This window comes from Candoia aspera, chromosome 2 (assembly GCF_035149785.1).
Source record: "Candoia aspera isolate rCanAsp1 chromosome 2, rCanAsp1.hap2, whole genome shotgun sequence".
NCBI lineage: Eukaryota > Metazoa > Chordata > Lepidosauria > Squamata > Boidae > Candoia > Candoia aspera.
The window spans coordinates 53,057,034-53,062,070 of NC_086154.1; the positions used below are offsets into that span (position 1 = coordinate 53,057,034).

At 40.1% G+C, this 5,037-nt stretch overlaps 1 long non-coding RNA gene across 1 annotated transcript; it reads right to left on the reverse strand.

The window, feature by feature from the left end:
* Window positions 1-1,591: 1,591 nt before the first annotated feature.
* Window positions 1,592-4,728, reverse strand: LOC134492252 (uncharacterized). The gene is made up of 2 exons (XR_010067410.1): window positions 4,403-4,728; window positions 1,592-1,844 (listed from the first exon to the last, which is right to left on the reverse strand). It is a non-coding gene; the product is annotated as an uncharacterized LOC134492252 (long non-coding RNA).
* Window positions 4,729-5,037: the final 309 nt, after the last annotated feature.

Below are 5,037 nucleotides of genomic sequence, written 5' to 3' on the forward strand. Positions count from 1 at the left end.
ATTGTTTGGGCAACCACCTGCAGGCTCCTGATATTAGACCAATGGAACAGGAATCTTTTCACTGCTAGATCTGCATCAGTGAATGGTCACATGGTTCAAAAGCTACACGAAATAATTATAGCCTAAATGCCGAGGGGAAGGCAATCTGTTCTGTGCAATATATCATTATCCCCAATAGTTGCCATAATAACATTAGCCAAATCGTACATATACAAATCACCAAAAAGCTCCCTACCAAACTCAGATGTGATGACCTTAAAATTGGTAATGGTAATCACTGCAAAATCTGTTCCAGATATTTATGTAAAGCAAGATAGGAAGCATCCTCCACCCAATTACTATTTTCCTCAGTGCTCCCTGAATCAATGTGTCCTGAAATCTGTCTTAATTACCTCTATATTGTGCCAATTTGACAAATAACACAGAATGCTAAGTTGGCAGGACTACTCATGGCTCACAGGCTAACTGCACACACAGCTAGCATCAAAATTCATTTGTTAGACATCCTGATGTTTAAGACTCCCCATGACCAGCTGCAGCAGAAATGAAATAAACATGAAGACAACAAAACTGAAGAATAAAAGACCCAAAACTTCAGCTAAGCCCAAACATCAGTCTATTCAACTTTAACACCCAGAGACACAGATGCACACACAAACACCAGTACTGTGCTACACATTATATTTAAGGCAAAAAGGTGCTTATGAGCATGCACTGCCTGCCAATTCTTAAAACAAGTGTGTCTTTGTCAGGAGTGCCTGTCAGCTGAGCGGGGTTGAAGTGGCATGGGGGGGGGATTAAAAAAAGGTCACAATGGCAGTGTACCCATTTGATCAAAGCCCTGCCCATTTGTACATATGCATAATTATGATACAGAAAGTCCTCATTTAACAATGCTAATTGGGACTGGAAAATCCATCGTTAAGTGACGTGGTTGTAAGTCAAAAGACCATGTGACCACACCACTTAGTAACAGCAGTTCCGGCAGTCCTGGTTGCCATCATGCAAGTCATTAGGTGTGCAAGTTGTTAAGTGAGGACTTCGCATGACCATGACTTCCAACTTCTTGCTGGCTTCCCTGATGACTTTGTTTGTGGGAAGCTGGGAGGGAAGTTTGGAAATTGTGATCACGTGACTGTGGGACACTGTGATGGTCATAAGTACGAGGTCTGGTCATAACTACCACTCATTCAGCACCATTGTAAGTTCAGTTACTGAACAAGTGGTCAAACAAGGACCACCTGCACCTGTACAAAAGGATTGGCGCTTCGATCACACAGACCATCTTGATTTTTTGATCCTCCCTTCAATGTCCCTAAGGGACAGCTATGCAGTTTTGGGAAAAGGGGCAACTGCTTTATGGGGTCACAAAGGTTTATGCTCCACATACTCTGAAGTACCTTTTTACCTTTGAAGCCAAACCACTCCTCTGTCTGTCTGTCTGTCTGTCTGTCTATCTATCACATTTTAACCTTATAGTAACAACAAAAACCACAGAAGGTATAAAAGCAGCAAATAAAAAAGACACATTGAAAACTCTATAAAAATATAAAAATATCAACAAACAATTGATTTTTTTCTCCTTTGTAAATTTCAGTGTTACATTATTTTATTAATTTGGGTTATTTATGTCAGGCTGCTGATTGGGGGGGTTTCAGTACCTTTTATGTCCCAAAAGATAAACATGTGCATGTGCAAAATGGCAGACAGCTTTTGTGCCCATGAAAGTCTATTTTGTAAAACTTTGTTTACCTGATTACCAGTGCTCTGGTTGGAAGCTTCAGAGAAAAGCATTCTTCCTTCCCTTCGAACCTTTCCACTTGTGAGATCATGGCTCTAGTGCTCTGGTGAGAAGAGAGACTGGTTACTTGTATACTTTCTTAGCTCCAGTGGTTTTTCCAATGACTGCACTAGGCTGGGGATCACACTTTGGGAAACACTGGCCTACGTACTTTTTCATTCTAAGTTAACATATTAAAAGTTTAAAAATGATTTCAGAATGGCCTTAGACATTAAAAGGCTATTAAAGACATGAGAAAACGGGATGTAATTCAGCGGGGCCTCAAACTGAAGGACTATTCATATTTACTGGGGAATAAATCTCACTGAATACAATGTGACTTAAGTCAGAGTTACCTATGTTGGAAAACACATCCCTCACTTCAGCTTTCAAATACTTTACTTCAGAAGATGAGAATATCCAGTGAAGGGCTGGTGAAGCAGAACTTCAATAGCCAGTTGGCTAGGTTGAGGACATAGGCTTCAGATATCCAAGCCTTCAGCTGTTTAGGGCTTTAAAATTTAAAAGCAGAATTTTGAATGGGGGATTCAAAAAATTCCACCACCAATTCCTCTGGGAGCAAATTTGGGAGTTCTACTTCTGGAGGAACCTACGGCAGGTGAAATACAAATGCATATGAAATCCAGCTACCATTTATCATTCCCCTTAAAAAGTACAAATGGAGGAGCACTTTTTAAAAAATGTATGAGGTGGCTATGGGAATCTCTTGACTTATTCTGCCACTTTGGAAAGTGTGGCACATTTACTGTAGTGCTGACTCTTTGGAGAGAAATTTATCCCCTTCTCTAATGCTTTCTGACATTATCATTTGCTTTATTTAATCATTAGTTATATGCTGTCTTTTCTCTAAGGAGCATTTATCCCCATGATAATCCTATGAAATTAGTACAGCTGAGGGAGTGACTGGCCCAAATTCACCCAAAGCGGTCTGTGGGGACTTGAACCTGGGTGTTCCTGGTCCTAGTCTGACACTTTAACCATTTAGCACAGTCTGGTGACTTTTAAAAATTATATACAGTATGTAAAAAAAAAAAGTTACCTGAAAATTGCCCTGACAATGTGGACAGTACAATGAAGCAGATTTCTGAGAACCTGCAAATCAGTACTGGAACTGACTTGAGATCAGAAACCAATTGATAATTGGTGAAAAGATTTTAATGCTGGCAAGATGTAATTTCCCACAATCAATCCAGTACACAATCAGGCTGCTACAATCCGTGCTATTTGCATTTGAAGTATTTTCACAGGCAGCTCAATATATGGCATATTACTATAGTCCAGCCTGGATGTCACTGGACTTTGAATCACTGTGACCACCCCTCCTTTTCCAAGAAAGAAAATCAGCTGCAATTATGAAAAGGAACTATATGCTATGAATGCCACCTGCCCATTCAGCAACAAAGGAGTTTAGATACTCCAAGCTATCTTATGGATACTTAAGGCAAAATGTAACCTTGTACAAACTAGACTGAATATTGTCGTCTTTGGCTGAGCTTCAGTTTATCTTCCTTGTCCAGTCCATTTCTGACTCTGGTGCATGGTACCCATAGCTGTATCTAGTCCACATGTTATAACAACAAACAGGTAACAAGGCTTTATTGTAGCACTGAATGTGCCACTAGTCCTGTTCCTCAGACAGTCCCATTTCTTCATTCTGAGGGGGGACTGAATTTTTTTTTAAAGTTAGGTAAAGTTGTTTGTAAAATTCTGTTAAAACTAGTTGACCTTGGTTGATCTCAAAAAAGCTAAGTAGGGTTAGACCTGATTAGTATTTGGTGGGAAACCACCAGGTTTCCAGGCTAAACAAGGAAGTTGAAAAAAACATCCCCAAAGAAGGCAAATGTGATGAACGCCTATGCGAGTTTCCAGCCAGACTCACACAAGAAGCTTATGGATATCTGATTTATTACTGGATAGTGTGCAAGTTCAAGAGCAGAGCCGAGAATGGCAAAAGCGCGGGTCTTTCAAACAATTAGAGCTTAGACAGTTCCAATCCCTCCCCCCAGAGTCCGAAAGAGTCCGCTCCCTGCAGCCGGCAGGTGCTCCCAAGGGCTCCTGCCGGTCTTCGGGAAAGTGTCCTTGAACAGGCGAGAGAACCCAAGCAGACATTCCAAAGCCTCTGCATCAGTGCCTGGTACAAAGAACAAGAGCAGAAGCCTCCTGAACAGTAACACCTGTCAGCACCAGCATGGCCTGGGAACTGGCTACGATGTTCACAGGAACATTGGAACAGGAACCACGACAGCAAAGTCAAACAGCTGACCCATGAAGTCAGCAGGAGTCAAGCTCAACTTGAAGACATCTTTAACTTTAACATCACTGTAGGCATGCACCACAGTTTTGGTGCATTTCCTCAAAATGGTAAGAAATCAATATTCAGTTGCAGGAGGTTTTGGAAAGTGCTTAAAATGAACTTGGAGATCACATATATCCTTAGGGCTATGAATGTGATTGATTAGGGAAAAGATTTTAGCTCAAGTTTAGCTCAACTCCCAAGTTTAATTTTTGGCAACTTCAGGAAAGGCTAGAAGACTCCTGCTGCCAATTTATATAAAGAAATGTCGGTAATTTCTGGCCTTTGGCCTAATTTCAGATGCTTACTGGAAGCAATCAGTTCAGACTTGTGGCAACTATGATCGTTCTGTTTCCAGTGATCTGCTGCATAGAGAAAAAAGAGAGTGTCAACAAGAAAAAGAAAAGGGATTTTGGAAAAAGATTTGATTCAACAAAGATTTACTTAAGTTCCATCTATTATTGGCATATAGCTCCTGAAAGATTATTCCTATACGGTGCAGCCCTCAACAGAAAAAGCATTGTCTACCCCAATCATGATTTCTGTGTTCCTATAAATTAGATGAACAAGAACCCATCAGACTTCATGTTTGTGAAAAATTATACCATTAAGAATAGTTTGAATGTTTATTGAGAATCTGAAAAAGTGCTTTTTTCTTTTCGTTATGGAAAGAAAGAAGCTGAACAGATTTTATCCTGAGGCTCTTTGAGAATCAAGCTTATTATGATAATGTTAGATGGTTAACTGGCCATATCTCATCTTGTATAAACCATTTCGAAGCCTGGAGCTTCTTCCAGCTGCTAAAAATGACTAGGAATTTACTGTCAAAAATATTGCTTTCTACCTGGCATTCAAATAGCTGAAAATTTCATCTCCCATATTTAATTTACATCTCAATTTAGAGGAAAAAAAGATGTCATCTTTACCTATCTTCTCTGGGCCT